Source organism: Coptis chinensis, unplaced genomic scaffold (assembly GCF_015680905.1).
Source record: "Coptis chinensis isolate HL-2020 unplaced genomic scaffold, ASM1568090v1 utg2803_pilon_pilon, whole genome shotgun sequence".
Classification (NCBI taxonomy): Eukaryota; Viridiplantae; Streptophyta; class Magnoliopsida; order Ranunculales; family Ranunculaceae; genus Coptis; species Coptis chinensis.
Window position 1 is genome coordinate 14,552 of NW_028238139.1, and position 18,119 is coordinate 32,670.

An 18,119-nucleotide genomic window follows, 5' to 3' on the forward strand; every position below is an offset into this window, starting at 1 on the left:
TGAATTAACTCCGCTTAATACCAAATATCGCGGTAGTTTCGACAAAATCAAGGATAAGAGTCCGCTCACTCGCCGTTTCCCTTACGGCGACACTAAATCAACTTCGCGATAAATCGTTATGGTGCAAATTTCATAATGATTATGGTCATGAGGAGAATTGTCTGGATTAACAAGGGGGAAGAATTGAAAAGCTTTGTGCAGAATGGGAAACTTGATCAATATGTGCGTAAGAAAGTAACAACTCAAGCTTTAACTATCAATCGATCACAATGTCATTAAGGTTGGACATGCCATCATTGATTCATTGTCCAATACTCAAATGGAAAACTGCTCGTCGTTCTAAAGTCAAATATCCGTCTAATTTATGCGAAGTTAACGGGATCAATTTTGTGGAAGGTTTTCGCGACGGAGACTATTGAAGATGAACCATTATGTTTCATCGACCAAGATCTAATGGGTGCATGTTCCTCATTATGATCTTTGTCGTGATAACTGCATTATATCACCGTATCGTGTACAACGATATAATGATCGACAATGGTAGTAGTTCAAAGCGTCATGTTTTTCGGGTGTTATCGCAGTATTCCTTTTATTGATAACTTGGTCACCCCGAAAAATGCTATCGTTGGTTTTGATGGTACCGCTACTCATTGCGTTGGAAGGTGTCTCTCCCGGTCCACTCTTTATGCGAAGGAAGTCAATATTGATTTCTTATTGATGGATTGTAAATCCCCTTACAATGTCATCCTTGGTCGAGATTGGATTCATTATATGGAACCTGTTGTCTCAACATATCATCAAGCCATCAAGTTCCCATTCAATAAAAGAGTGCGAAGGTGCAAATGATCAACCGGCATCTCTAATTTGCCACGACAATGTTCTCGATGATTATAAGAAGTCTGAAGTTGTTGGACGAACTATTCTGAGTTCCAACGCCATCAAATAGCAATTACAGCATCCGGGACCTTCATTTTACTCTGCCAATAGAAATGTTGAAGGACCCCCGACAGTCGATTCACTTTTAGAAGTTCAAATTGGCCAACTCCACGAAGAGACTACTTTTATTTCAAGCCCGAACTTCTAGAAGAGGAGAGACAAGAGCTTATTTTGTTATCGCGGAAGAATAATCATGTGTTTGCTTGGCGAATAGAGCAAATGCTCGGTATAGATCCCCGGTGGCTTGTCATAAACTTCGACATTGATCCTAATGCAAAACCAGTTCGACAAAAGCCCCGAAGGATGGCCCCCGATAGAAAGATGAAAGTGAAAGAGCTAAATCGACCGTCTCTTTGTCATGTTAACTTTATAAGGCACGTGACTTATCCAACATGGATGTCAAATGTTGTCGCGATGCCTAAAAAAAGAACGGCAAATTACGTGTTTGTATCGATTTCACAAATCTCAATAAGGCTTGTCCGGTTCATCCGTATCCATTACCTCGTGATATCCGAAATGGTCGATGCAACATCCGGTTTCGCCGTTTGTCTTTTGGATGCTTATTCCGGTTATCATCGATTCGTTATTCATTGAGGACCAAGAGTTCACTGCATTCATTACAGACCAAGGCATTTACTGTTACCAGGTAATGCCTTTCGGTCTGAAAAACGCTGGAGCCACATATCAAAAGCTAGTCAACACTATTTTTTCTGATATACTTGGAAAGACAGTCGAAGCATACATCGACGACATGGTTGTCAAATCTACAAAAGCACCTGATCATCTTACTGATTTGCAAGTTGTTTTCGACAGACTCTCCAATTTCAACATGCGTTTGAATCCGGCTAAGTGTTCTTTCGGTTTATCATCTGGTAAATTCTTAGGATACATGATGACTAGACGCGGAATTGAAGCAAATCCGGATCAGATTCGAGCTATCCTTGAAATGCCTTCTCCGACGTCAAAGAAAGAAATTCAACGACTTACAGGACGCTTGGCTGCCCTAAATCGCTTTATCTCTCGGTATTCTGATCGATGCCGTCCTTTTTTCCAAACATTGAAAGACGCATCAATTTGGACGAGGAGGATTTGTGAACTTGCATTTCGTCATTTGAAAGCATACTTAGTCCAACCTCCGGTTCTTGCCAGTCCCCAAAGAACGGGCAGCCTATATAGGTCTGTATTTAGCCGCGAATCGATCATGCCGTAAGTGCCGTCTTATTTGTCAACGGTGGCGATGGTCGTCCTATATTCTTTGTTAGCAAGACTCTTACAACTGCTGAAACAAGATATTCTCGAGTGGAGAAAATTGCATTGGCCTTGGTTCATGCTGCCCGACGTCTTAAGCCTTATTTCCAGGGACGAGTCGCCAAAGTTTATACCGAATATCCACTGCGAAAGCTTTTTCGCAATGCTCAGGAATCAAGTAAGCCTCATGAGAATGGGAAAGTTACCTTAGCGCTTATAGCATTGAGTTTGAAACTCGCACAGCTGAGAAAGGACAAGCTTTGGCTTCGCTAATGGCTGATTTTCCAATTGATGATATTCTTATGTCTGACGCATTACTAGACGAAGAAAATGTCATCGACAACACGCCATTACCTCTTGGGGGCGATGATTTGCCAAACTTATCAGATGTATGTATCTGGCGATTGTTGGATTGTTTACAGCGATGGTTCGCATAATAAGTATGGCTCCGGTATTGGGTGTGTAATCTTGCAACCGAATGGAGAAAAAATTGAGAAGTCAATGCGTTTGGGTTTTGACGCTTCAAATAATGAGGCCGAAAGCACGGGTCATTCATTTGCGGCTTCTTGCGACCGCTCTTCACTTGGGGGCGACTAAACTACAATTATTCACAGATTCTAAGTTAGTCGCTAGCCAGTTTGGTGGATCGTATGCAGCTCGTGACGATAGAATGGCGGCTTATGTGGACTTAATTCATCGGATTGCTCGAAATTTTGATTCTATCAGTATTGTGCAGCGTCCGCGTCATGACGTGCGACATGCGGATTCTCTCGCTTATTTATCCGCGGCAGTTAAGTCAGATAAGCCTCGCCAGATTACCATTGAATTTCAAAAGGAACCAAGTATTGATCTTTCCATCGAGGATGTGCGCGATATGTACATCACTCAGAGTTGTTTTTTCATCAAGACATTTTTTGAGGAATCACGTTATGCCAATTTGATATCTCCTGTGCTGACTCGGAAGCGCAAGCGTGATCTTGATAATCCAGCTATCATTGCAGAGAAAACGCTTGATCCACAACTTATGCTATCAGATGACCACAATGATCCTATCAATGATATTGTCTCGGTCCATACCGACGACGATCATGAAGCTGACAATGCTCCAGAGGTTCCTGATATAGAGCTAAGTTTTCCACTTACACCTTGTGATGCAGATGATTGGCGTCTTCCTTATATCACATATTTACATGATCACATCTTGCCTCCCGATCATAAAGTGGGTGATCGTGTCAAACGCGATGCTTGGAAATATTGTCTCATATCGACTTGAGCGATGCTGTTGCAACTTTATCGCAAAGGCACAAGTCTTAACCATATGCCGTTGTCTCAGAAAGTGAAGGTTTGCTCGCCCTGGCAGAAATTCATTCGGGCCTATGTGGGAACCAGGGGGCGAAGTCTCGCTCATAGAGCAATGACACAAGGATCTTTGTGGCCGTACATGCAAAAGGATGCTAAAGCGTTTGTCCGAGAAGTGTGTTCCTTTGTCGAAATATGCTAATATGGGAAATCTTCCAAAGAACGGAACTTCATCCAATCTTGAGCCCTTGGCGTTTGCAAAGTGGGGTCTTGACATCGCCGGCCCCTCTTCAAAGCTCCCGGCGGTGTTCGTTTCTTACTCATCGCGAATCGATTATTTTACAAAGTGGGCTGAAGCTATGCCCTTAGCCCGGATCCATTAGCCGGATGTTAAAAAATTCTTATGGTGAGACATTGTTTGTCGTTTTCGGTATTCCAACATCATGACTTGACAATGGCAAACAATTTGATCTCAAGAAATTCGACAATTTTGTTACGACTTGAAAATTACTCACAATTTCTCAAGACCATACCATCCTCAAGCTAATGGACAAGTGAAGCTACTAACAAATCCATTCTTGCAATGCTCGGCGGCGACTTCAACAGGCCAAAGGAAATTGGGTTAAGGAACTTCCCGCGGTTATGTGGGCTTATCGAACCACACCTAAGCATTCAACTGGATTTTCTCCGTTTAATCTTGCTTACGATGGAGGCGGTCTTGCCTACAGAGTTGATGACACCAACCACACTTAACTTCTAACGTGGAATTGGAGTCGAATGATCAAGCACTTGCTCGCGAAGCCAAAGCCTTGATAGATTAGACAAGAGATGTTGGTCTTCAACGGTTAATTCGTTATCGTCGATATGAAACGAAAATATGATAAGAAAGTTCGACTTAAAGTGTTTGAGAAAGATGGGGTACTTTTTGTCGAAAAGACGAGGTTGATAGATTCCGGTAAATTTGGAGCTGGGCTGGACAGTCCATACATCATAGATCGCCACCGCCACCAAAGGATCTTATTTTCTCCGAGATTTAGATGGCAATGTTCTCGATAAGCCGTGGAATCGCGTTTCATCTGCATGCAAGTTCTATAAGTAGATTTTAGTTGTGTTTTTTCCGTTATCCCGAGAAATAAAATAATACAATATTTAGTTTGTTTCGATTCAGGGCATGTATTTTCCGTTGTTATCTTTGCATTTTTTAAGACTTGGTAATCAATAAAGAAGCAGTTCTTTCACTTCAGTTCCAATGGTATGATCGCTACAACAAAATCTGGCGAAATTACCACGTTTAATTTCGTCAGTCTAAGTCGAACGCTTTTACGCTCGCTTAGTCGTTAATATCGCTTCGACAAAAAATGGCGAAATTACCACGTTTAATTTCGTCAATCTAAGTTGAACGTTTTTACGCTCGCTTAGTCGTTACTATCGCTACAACAAAATCTGGCGAAATTACCACGTTTAATTTAAAATTCGGTCTAAGTCGAACGCTTTTACGCCGCAATTAGTCGTTAATATCGCTTCCACAAAATGGCGAAATTACCACGTTTAATTTTCGTCAATCTAAGTTTGAACGCTTTTACGCCGCTTAGTCGTTACTATTGCTATTCACGACAAAATCTGACGAAATTACCACATTTAATTTCGTCAGTCTAAGTTGAACGCTTTTACGCCGCTTAGTTGTTATTATCGCTATCGACAAAAATTTTAAATTACCACGTTTAATTTAAATCGATCCTAAGTTGAACGGCTTTTACGCCGCTTAGTATTATTATCGCTACGACAAAATCGGCCGAACTTACCACATTTAATTTCGTGGGTCTAAGTTGAACGCTTTTACGCCGCTTTTAGTTAGTCGTTATTCGACAAAAAATGGCAAAATTACCACGCGTTTAATTTTCGTCAATCTAAGTTGAACGCTTTTACGCCGCTTAGTCGTTACTATCGCTATAACAAAACCGGTGAAATTACCACGTTTAATTTAGATGGGTCTAAGTCGAACGCTTTTACGGCTTAAGTCGATTCGTTAATATCCTTCCACAAAAATGGCTAAATTACCACGTTTAATTTCGTCAATCTAAGTTGAGCGGCTTTACGCCGCTTAGTCGTTACTATTCTTACGACAAAATCGTAACGAAATTACCACGTTTAATTTCGTCAGTCTAAGTTGAACGCTTTTACGCTCGCTTAGTCGTTATTATCGCTACGACAAAATCTGACGAAATTACCACGTTTAATTTCGTCAGTCTAAGTTGAACGCTTTTACGCTCGCTTAGTCGTATTATCGCTACGACAAAATCTGACGAACTTACCACATTTAATTTCGTCAGTCTAAATTGAACGATTTTACGCTCGCTTAGTCGGTTACTCGCGCTATGTCAACATCTGATGAAGTGCCCCGTTTCGTTTCGTCAGTTCTGCATCGGAGCATTTTTTCGCTCAATCTAATTTTGCAAGCTTAAAGTTAGCATTGGGGGCGTTTCATTCTATTTCGTGTCATCTATATAATTCAACAACATTGTCAGTTTTCCACAGGTATGTTATATAACATCACAATGATATTCAATAGCCAACACATACTTTGTTTTATTAAAAAACAACATTTTTTAGCTCTTTGGCATTACATTCACACAATCACATAATCATTGGTTTGAGAAAAGCCAATGGTTCCTTATCAGTTTTTTGCTTATACAACTCGTACAACTCTTTACGTTTCAAAGCTTAAACTATGTAATGACTTATTTATTTATTTTTTAAGGCATTGTACCGATCTTTCTACGAAAAAATTTTCCAAGCGAAAATTTTTAAATGGAGTTCGATTATTTTTTCTAAGGCATTGTTCGATCTTTCTAGGAGAAATTTTCCGAAAGCAACAAATTTCAAACTTCATGCCAATATTTTTTGAGCAAAACTTTTACGTTTCAAAGCTTAAACTATATGACGACTTATTTATTTATTTTTTAAGGCATTGTATAGATCTTTCTCACGAAAAATTTTCAAGCGAAAATTTTCGCCGTCGATTTCATTATTTTTTCTAAGGCATTGTTCCGATCTTTCTAGGAGAATTTTTCCGAGCAACAAATTTCAAACAAACTTCATGCCAATATTTTTGAGCAAAACTTTTTCCGAAGTTAAACTTTCCGGCAAACTTTATTATTTTTTAAGGCATTGAGCCGATCTTACCTAATCAATTGTCTCGTCAATTGTCTTACGGTTGTTCGATTAAATCTTCATTTTCTTCTTCGAAATCAGATTCATTTTCGCACGCTTCGGTTAACTATTTTCCTTGATCATTCTTTTTCTAAGGCATTGTGCCGATCTTTCTGAAAAATTTTTTCCGGCGAAAATTTTCGGCCAAGATCATTATTTTTTAAAGCATTCTGCGGATCTTTCTACGATAAATTTTCCGAGCGAAATTTTTTGACAGCGTCATTATTTTTTCTAAAGCATTCTGCCGATCTTTCTACAAGAAATTTTCTAAGTGAAATTTTTTCCAACAGTTTCATTATTTTTTCTAAAGCATTGAGCCGATCTTTCTCAACGAAACTTATGTCAGTTTCTTTAATTCTTCTACGACATTAATTGACAACTTTTTGCGCAAAACTTTTCTCCGTCAACTCTTTGTGAATATATTTTGCTCGTAATACCACCGTTTTTCCGTGCGGCGAAAATTCACATTACGTCAACTTTCTGTGCGAAAACTTTCTCTAGCTTCTTTATTTTTTACAAGGCATGAGATCTTTCCACTCAAAACTTTTCTTCACAAACTTTTCATCGATATCTTTTGCTCATAATTCTGTCGTTCCTCGACCTGCGACAAAAGTCCCAAACTTTTCATCGTCATCTTTTGCTCGTAATTTTTTTAGTAATTATATAATTTCTCCGTGATCAAGCAACTTCTTTTCTTTAGTGCTTTCTATTTTTTTTCGGTCAGTGTCACAAGAAGAGTACCAACAATGCCAACGCCGCTGTCGGCAGCAAGAGCAAGGCAGTAGCAACAACGACAAGGAGATAGCAGATGGGAACAACAAGAGCAGAGAAACAATCTTTACTTCCTAGATGAAGAAAGCTTTGAAGATCGGTTCAGGACTCGACATGGATACACCAGAGTTTCCCAGAGGTTCTCTCAAATTTCAAGTCTTCTTTGGGGAATTGAAAACTATCGTTTGGGCCTCTTTGAAGCAAATCCTAACACTTTCATGATTCCTCACCATGTTGATGCTGAAATTGTTTTCTTGTTAGAGGAGGAGGAAATATCAGCTTAATCCACCAACAAAACAAGGAGTCATACAACCTTGGACGTGGAGATGTGATTAGGGTCCCTGCAGGAAGTTCTTTGGCGTTGGTGGTGAAAATCCAGAGTCTTTTCTTCAATGTCTTCAGCGATGAGATCCTTGAAGCCGCATTTAATACTGAGAGAGAAATAGATAAGTGTTCAGACTTATACTGTGGGGCAAATATTCTAGTCCATGTGAACTTACTAATGAAGTCCAACTTGTACGACACTAGCTTTATCTCTTTTCCAAATCCGATTTAATTTGATAGCCACATCAATTCCAATCATTATTAGCCCATATGTTTTTGCCGAAATTTGTGCACTTACTATCACATTCCAAGCCATTGTTGGTTAAGAACATTTTTATTTGCCAATTCTTTTTCTCTAATTGCCCAATGCCACCAACTTAAATTATGCATCCCACTCAAATTAAATTAATTAAAAAAAAATTATATTACATTTATTTTTATTGGTTTCCCTTAATATTTTTGTTTCGTTCCCATTCGTCCACGCCATTTACAGAAAATATGTGTCAAACGCATAGATTTTTGTTTTTACCGTGCTCTAATTTTTCATTGTACTTCTAATATAAAGCTTACACTGGCATAAGTAGTCCAAATCAATTTTATTATTATTACGTAATTATTTCGGTATAAATTTTGCAATCAATTTCTTTTGAAATTTTTTTGTGCCACCCATTTCGTTTCCGATAATTCACGATTTTTTTTTTTTCGATTTTCATTTCATTTTTCTTTGACGACACTTCGTTATAATTGAATTTCATTTTTTCTTTCTTCTTTGCCATATGAACTTTGTTCGCATGCCAAAGAGGGGATGTTCGACCCCCACCTCACGTTAACAAGCGTCCATTTGTAGGAGTCTCCACTTTATTCGTTTAATCGGCAGAATTTAAAGCCCAATTCGCAATATCATGGATCAATGTACGGGCCCATTAACTCATGTGTAAAAGGTGAACCTTAGCCACATGGCTTGCCACTGAATATCGTTGATTTATGTCCAGGATTCGTTTATCAAAGAGATAATTATCAGTTGAGATTTATATTCTATCACAATTACTCAAACTACAAGAATACTTGATCTAGAAGGACTCTCTACTCTACCTATATAAATACCAAACTATTTTTCATACAGAACTACGTTCTTGAGACTTGATCCCACCGATAATTTGGGTGCGTGAGGCAACCGCAAGGTCTGATCTCATCATTCCCCCGATCACCATCATTTTTCTAATTACTTTTCTACGTTCTTCGTCTTTTCATCAACACTTGGTGTTTTGATCATATTTGGTCGAAACAGGTACTTTGAATCTTACAGATGCTATGCGCCGTATAATGACTTCAATATCTCAAATCACAAATATCAGTGAAAGGAGTAAACATTTGCAAAAGCAAAAAAAAATTCATCGTGATCTAAGCAAGTATACTAACAATGATGGTTTGTGTTTTCTTCTTCAATTTTGATATTTTATTCAAAATGTTTGCCAAATTCACAACTACTTTTTATATTTTAGGAGTTCATGACTTTGGACCACCAACTGAAGAGTGTATGTACTGTAGAGCAATTCTTTGGGAAGAAGAAAGAAATAACAAAGGAAAATCATCTGTTCCAACATTCTCTATATGTTGTGGAGAAGGAAAAAGTTCAACTTCCACTATTTGAGACTGCTCCCCGAGTTTCTTGATAAACTCTTAGACTTGCAAGGAGGAATAAGATCTACTAAATTTAGAAGATATATATCGGACATACAACTCCATGTTTCAATTTATACTGAGGAGGGAAGATAGATAAGACTATCAATGATGGAGGAGGTCCTTTCATTTTCAGAATAAGTGGGCAAAATCATCATAAAATTGGGTCTCTTCTTCCATTCGAAAATAAGCCTCCTCAATTTGCCCGAGTTATATGTATCACGATACTCAAAATGAATTGAAGAATAGGATGCAAATATTCAATGAATATAATGAACTTCCCGATCCCGCAATTGTTGATGGATTGATCAAAATGTTTGATCAACACAATAAAGTTATCTGATCTTTTAGGATGGCTAGAGACGATTTAAAGAAGATGAAATGATTGATGTCCCCTAAGACTTATTAATTCTCGGCAGAGTGATGGAAGACAATACAATCACTAATTGGCAATGAAGTTAAACTTTAATTGAAGGGATGGGTTTAATGTTAATGATTTTAGGGACATAATTGTTGAAACTAGAGGAGGTTTGGAGAGAATAAATGAATTGCATCCTAAATTCATGGCTTTGCAATATCCTTAATGTTTCCCCGTGGTGAAGATGGCTATAGACTTGGGATTCCTTATAGAAGATTTCCTAATAGTGAGGAAAATGAAAGAGTTTTTAATATAGATGATCATAAAAGAGATACGGTTAGTATGAGACAATATTGGGCTTTTAGACTGCAAAGAAGGACACTAGAAAGTCTCCTACTCTGGATAGGTGGACGTTTACGTCAAACAGTCATTGTTGATGGTTATACATGCATAGAAGATCAAAGAATGTGTTGGTATCAGACACACCAAGAAGAAATTAGGGCTGATTTATCTGACAATGTGATGGATGCAATTAATTAGCGGTATATAAGTAATATTATTTAATTTTTAAATTTTATTTCCATTAGCTTATAATTTGTTTTAATCTATCAATAACCCGTTTTAAAATAAACACAGGTGATACTATAGCAGCATCAATTGGTAAACGTTTGATCCTTCCTTCAACATTTACAAGAGGCCCTAGATACATGATACAGACCTACCAAGATGCTATTGCCATATGTAGATGGGCAAGACCAACGATCTTTTATTACCTGTGACTTGCAATCCAAATTAGAATGAAATTCTTAGTTATCTACAAAAGACCACGGATTATTGCCTAATGATGTTCCTGACGTTGTGTGTCGAGTATTCAAAATGAAGTTGGAGTGCATTATGAAAAGATTGCATTATGGAAATCATTTCGGCAGAGTCATTACAGGTTATAATCACATACCCTTTTTTTTTTTTATAGAATAGATAATGTCTAGTAAGACTATAAATTGACGTAGAGGAAAAACCTACAAAATGTGAAACAATAGTTAATAATTTATTCATAAATGTGGAATTCATGTTTGCTATTAACTGTAAAATGTAAATTTATGTGTTTTAACATCCTATATTTAGACAGGGGAGAACACACATACTAACTGTTATTATTTTGAAGTCCGAGCACCAATTGAGCTATGTGTTTTTTATGGAAAACAGTGCATTGTGGCTAAAATAATATATAGTCAAAGTTGTTAGAAACTAGATACGTAATGAAGAGGAGATGGGAGGAAAAAAGAAGGAAGCTACCTTCACCAGTGAAAAAACACACTAACTGTTATTATTTTGAAGTCCGAGCACCAAATTTTAGAAGTAAGAAGTCCGAGCACCCACTCACGGGCATAGTTGGTAAATGCTTCTGATCTGACAGTTAGACCTTCAGAGATACTCAAGAATAACTCCCCAATGAAATGAAAACTGTCCTCATAGAACTCAGCCACAAAAGCAGAACTAGCATCCATCTAACAGAAAACTACCCATTTTTGTTGTGTCAGTGTCATTTACTTAGTTAATGTACTTTAGTACCCTTTTAAATTCAATTTGTTAAGATTGATGCTTACGGTTTGTCTCATTTTCTGAGTGATCCATCTATTTCACTTCTTAATAGGAAGATATATTTCTTACTTATTGATAAGATCATATACCTTTATAATTATTTAAAGACTGCTACTAAATAAATTTTTCTTTGTTGTGTATAGTATTGTATGTTATTGAATTTCAAAAACGAGGACTGCCACATGCTCACATTTTATTGTTTTTACATCCGGAAGATAAATACATTTTTCTTTTTTGTGTGCAGTATTGTATGTTATTGAATTTAAAAATCGAGGACTGCCACATGCTCACATTTTATTGTTTTTACATCCGGAAGATAAAGCTAAAAGTGCTTCGGATATAGACAAGATGATATCAAATTTGAATTGCGGACAAAGCCGGTGAACCTTTCTTGTATGATATTGTAGTCCAAACAATGATTCACGGTCCGTGTGGTGAGAAGAAAAAGGGTTCTCCATGTATGGACACTAAGAAGAAGAAATGTACAAAGAAATTTCCAAAGGATTTTTTGCAGTGAAACGACATTTGATGAGAAAGGTTTTGCGGTTTATCGAGAAATGAGATAATAAAAGAACTGCGGTGGTGGGCGTCAAAATCCGGTTGAAATTGACAATCAGTGGGTTGTTCCTTACAACCCTAAACTTACCAAAGAATTTCAGTGTCACATCAATGTTGAACATTGTAACGCTCCACGGATGATTAAGTACTTATTCAAGTACATTTCAAAAGGGCAAGATCGAACTCTGGTATTGTTGAAGAAAATAATGTCTATGACCAAGATAAACCGGAAGCCGGTCGCGTACATCAAGTTGATGAGATTAAGCACTATCTAGACTTCAGATATGTATGTGCATGGGAAGCAAGTTGGAGGATTTATGAATTTGACATCGGTCTGAGAGATCCATACGTTGAAAGAATGAGTTTCCATCTTGAAAATCAACGAGAATATTGTTTTTTCGTGCAAATGGGGATCCAAATTGAAATTGTTGCAAGTGAAAAAAAAGACAAAAACTATGTTCACCGAAAGTGGATCGTATTAATGAAAAAAAGACCAGTGGAAGACATCTTACATATGTTGACTTCCCTTTACAATTTGTGTGGGGGAAATGCAAAGGTTTCAATACATTACAATTTCAAAGAAAAATTTATATTTGAAATTACATATAAAATTTATATTTATTCATAACATACATATTTTTAATTTTTTCAGGAATGGAAAAGAAGAAGCCAAGGATTGAAGATTGGAAGAATATTCTATGCTTTCAACACAAGGGGAAAGATATTATATCGTATGCTTCTAAACATTGTAAAGGAGCTAGAAATTTTGAAGAAAGAAAGAGCTGTTAATGGTACTCTCTATGATGATTACAAGTCGACTTTGCCGGCGCTTTGGTCTTTTACAAGATGACAATGAATGGCATCTTGCCATTAAAGCTTGGTGAATGGTCTTCCGATCCATCATTACGCCGAGTTATTTGTAACACTCTTAGTGTTTTGTGAGTTATCCAATGCTATTGATATGTGGAACTGCCATTGGGAGTTACTATCGATGATATCTTAAGGGCTAATCCAAATTTATCTGAATCGAACTGAAAGGAAAACACTTCTTGAAGTTGAAATTCTAATGAGCGAGAATGGGTGGAGTCTAAAAGATTATAAGTTTGATATCGAGCGGATGAAGCCGAGAAAGAATGATACAAGAGGAACTAAATTATAATTGCAATTTACTTTCCTCCACGGTACTTACAGCTTCATGGTGGATTGAATGTCGAACAAAAAGCATTTTTGATCTTTGTCATTAATTATTTGTTGAAAGTAATCTTTGGAAGTCTCTTCTTTGTATATGGAAGTGGAGGAACAGGAAAAACTTATCTATGGAATACAATAATTGCAAAGTTACGCTCACGAAGAAAAATAGTTCTACTGTAGCATCATCGGGCATAGCATCTCTTTTATTACGGTGTGGTCGAACCGCCCACTCGAGGTTCAAAATTCCCATTCGATCGGATGAATCTACAACTTGCAATGTTACACTAAAGATGCACTTGGCAAAACTCATTCAGAAAACAGATTTGGTCATATGGGACCGAAGCACCAATGAGTAAGAAAAATGACTTTGAGTCCATTGACAAGACATTTAGAGACATAATGTGCGTGATTGATAAAAGCTTGAAAGATAAACCATTTGGCGGGAAAAACAGTTGTTTTGGGAGGTGACTTCAGTGAGGCGCTTCCAGCTTATAGAAAAAGGCTCAAGAGAAGCTATTGTATCGGCTTCGATAAACAGATCCTACTTATGGCGTCCCCTTCAAGGTTTTTCGTCTTTCCATAAACATCGTTTGAGTAGAATAGATTCTACATCACCAAGTACCCAATCCGATGTAGAATTTAACAATTGGATATTAGCTATTGGTGAAGGAAAACTGCCGATCAATCATTATGCGAAGGGAAGAACCATCATGGATTGAAATACACGAAGATCTAATTATTCGATTCGGAAGGAGATGGGATAGAAGAGATTGTAAATACTATTTATCTGAGAACTTTCAAGGAACTACAAAGATGTAGAATACTTGAGAAGTCGATGCATTCTGACACCTACGAATGCTTCTGCAGATGAGTTAAACAAATACGTTCTCTCATTAATTCCAGGTGAAATACATGAATACTTGAGTGCAGACACATTAAGTGCGGCATCTGATAAAATCACAGATCAAGACATTTTGTATCCTACAGAGTTCCTTAACACTCTTCAAATATCAGGGATTGCAAATCATCAAATTCAACTAAAAGAGGGAGCTCCTATCATGCTTATTAGAAACATAAACCAGAGTAAGGGACTTTGCAATGGTACTCGGATGAAAGTGACAAAAATAACAGATTATGTCCTAAAAGCAGAAATCATTACTGGAGTACGAAGTGGAGATGAACACACCATTCCTCGGATTGTGATGAAGTCAGAAAATAAAAATTGGCCTTTTGTCTTACGCCGAACACAGTATCCAATAAAGCTTTGTTATTGAATGACAATAAACAAAAGCCAAGGCCAAACTCTAAGCAGTGTTGGAGTGTATCTCAAAAGTTCAGTATTCTCGCATGGGCAGTTATATGTTGCAGTGTCACGTGTGACTTCACGCTCTGGCTTGAAGATTTTATTAAACGACAGAGAAGACAAATTGCATCAGCATACCAAAAATATTGTCTTCCAAGAACTCTTCAACAATCTTCCTTGACATTCTCTACTCATCACTGTCATTGTAAGTTTTTTTTTTTATTTACCTACTTTTACACCTCTGTTGGCAAACTAATATTATTTCATCTTTATTGAACAGTATTCTTTCTTCTAATATATATATTCACTTCCAAGTAAAAATTAGGCCACCTCATTTGAGGCAATCAGGTGTTTGTTTTGACTTTATTTCCTATCTCTCTACAGTAAAACAAGAAGGTGGAAGCATTAAATCAACTACAATAACTACCATTTGAAACTCAAGTAGCAACTCAAAGAAGAAACCACTACTTACAATGCGGGGAGATGGAGAAGGAATTGCTTCTTTGTTATTAGTTGCGGTGGTGGAGAAAGTAGGAGAAGATATAGCGGAGTAAGACAAATCCTCAGGAAAAATTGGTAGCGAAATAACAACACCTACTGAGTTACGATATAACTAGAGACTATATTGGTATTCGGCCAAACAACCGATTGAAATATCATATGAAATGAGCTAAGAAAGCGTCATGATTATACCTCTTCGATTGGGAGGAGTGTTTTCATAGGAGTGGCACTTTCTGTGTTGCTATCTGTTCTTCTGTTTTGGTTTTGTTGCCTTCGTAGACTATTAGCTTCTAGCTAATTGATGTATCTGTTTGCATCATATCAATAGATTAGAAAAAATTGGATATTATCAATTTATTAAGTTTTATTGGTCGAAAAGATATATATCATTTATGTTTTATTTTCTCCTCATTATGTTGAAAATTGCTAAACTCCATATCCTACTTACAGCAACTACCCAAAAGTCCAGAACATACAAGAAGCATACCGCATTCAACTTACAGACCACACTCACCCCAAAATCGATAGCCCTTCTACTTACGGTTCATATAACAAGTACTTGCTGTCACACCAGAAATACGCTTTTACAGTTTGACCACATTGTACTTACAGTCGCCATATAACAAGTACAAGATGCTTGCAACATTTTCCTGACGCTTGCACCAACAAGAGGATCAACGCAAGAATGAGGAACCCATTAACGTGTCAACAAAAAGACTAGAGTCGTTTGATTGTATCTTACATCTTCCTCCTGTCACCACTGTGGTGAGTCCAAATATATTCCGCTAAACCATAAGTGGAACACTATATACGCCCATTTGTCAAACCAGATGTAATTAATCACGTTGGCAGGCAAAATTACTATCATTTTTTGTGGCATTTCTTAACACCCAGGAACTGTTCTTTGCCAACCATGTTCCTTTAGGAACACCCCTACCTCTTCCGAGGACTTGATTTGGTACGTGTACTATCATATTAGACTCAGGAGTTACTCAGGAGTTTGATCTCTCCATAACACTATATGCTCCTTGCCTCTCACTGGGACATTCTTTGTACTGGCAACAGCTGAACCAGACAAGGCCTGCATCTGCCCGGAATCATAAATCCTGTTCCATTGATGAGCCAATATCTTTTGCATGTGCCAAAGGCAGGTTAACTCGGCTACAAGAATTAGAATTTCGATTCCATGATGATTGGATATCATCCATCTCTCCACCTCTGCCCCACTTTCCTATTTTAAATGAGGACCTATATGATGTTGTAGGTCTCATATTGTTTGCTGCTCCATTTCCTCTGCCATATCCACTTGCCGCAAGAGAACCATGTAAAGACTGAATCCTCCTACGCAAGTCAGGAGTTCTGTTCCATTGTGATTCCAGAGTCTTTCCTATACCTCTCCCCACTTACCAATTTCCAATACATTATTAAGCTGCTCCAATTCCTCTATGAGAGCGGTTGTGAGTAGAGTGAATTGCTTCTATATTTCCTCTTCCCCTGCCTCTCCAAGCAACACTGTATCTTTCTTGATTTTGCAAGCTAGCGATAGCGGTGAAGAAGTCCGAAACCCTATCTTGCCTTGGTGTCGGTGACGGTGGAATGTTACAAAAACTCAAATATTCAAAGGAAACTTCTTGAATACAATCATTATTAAAATCTTTAACTATGCTCCAATGACTTACAATCCCACATGACTTGATGCATAAGCGGGACATATACCTTCACATAAGCACTTCCAAAGTTTATGGAAAAGTGATTAAGTTATCCATTTTGCTTTTTATGGTAGTCCCTTTTTAATGTCCACATTTTTTTTTAGTTCCCACTTTTTGATTTTTCGTTTAAATTATTCTAATATATTGTATGACTTTTCAGTCTTTAATCACAACAGGACCAATTTCATTTACAAAATCTTCTCTATTCACATACTCTACTCTAAAGAAAATTTCATTTTTTTGGGATTTAGTAATATGTAATTTATTTTAATCAATTTCTTTAAGTTGGCCCACTTTAAAAAAAATAACATTGTTCTGATAGGTAATACATTCATTGGAAATTTTTATGCTTACTAACATATGGTGCACATGTATACTTAATAATCTTTTACATGCAACAGATGTGATAGGTGTGCTTATAAAAGTCAAGGAAATTGAAACGTCAGTTACCAGATCTGGCAGTGAAAGACAAAGACGAGACATTATACTTGCAGATACAAGGTATGTAAGAAACATGTTACAAAATTTATATATTTAAATAAGTCAATAATAGTATCCTACTTTTTAACTGCAGCAAATCTACCATGAAAATAACTTTATGGGGTAACACCATGGACCAAATTCCAGCTGATTTCATTAGATCACCCCATAAAAATTATGTCTTAATTGTTACATCAACTTCATTCCAAAATTTTAGAGGTACATATCTCTTACTCACCCAAATTCAAATAATTATATAAATATTGTAAATAAATAAAAATACTCTTTGTATGATTACGGTGATTATCTCAGTCAACATTTGCTACAAAGGTGTATATAAATAAGAATATTCCGAAAGCTGCATCTTATTTGGAAAGGTAATATAAAACTACTTTTCAGTCAATTATTAATTTATGTCTGTTCCTCCATTTCAACATATATTTTTTATTTTAAAAAAATATCTGAGCCTGATGAGATCAAAGCGGATGCACTTTCGAAAAGCGAACAAGACACCGACAAACAACAAGTAAGCAACACAATGAGAAGAATACGAAGTTTAGCTAACATAATATTTCAAGAAAATGAGGTAACAACTAATGTTTATTAGTCCGATTTGCTATTAAATTTCAAAATATACATCTTTATTATCTAAGTTTATCTTAAATTTATTGTTCTATAACAGGGGTAAATCATACATGTGCAATTCAAAGGTTTGAAAGTTTTCAATAATGAAAGAATGCCATGTTACTATAAAAGTTGCCCAAGTTGTAAAAATAAGCTTGAAAAATCAATTCAAGATATTGGTGCAAAAGTGCAAAAACCATTCGGAATCTAAGCTCAGGTATCAATAATGACAATTTTTACAAATATATCATATAACGGATATGCAATCTTACATGGTTTTCTTTAATATGGAATGTACAGATACAAGTTAAACTTTGAAATCTCC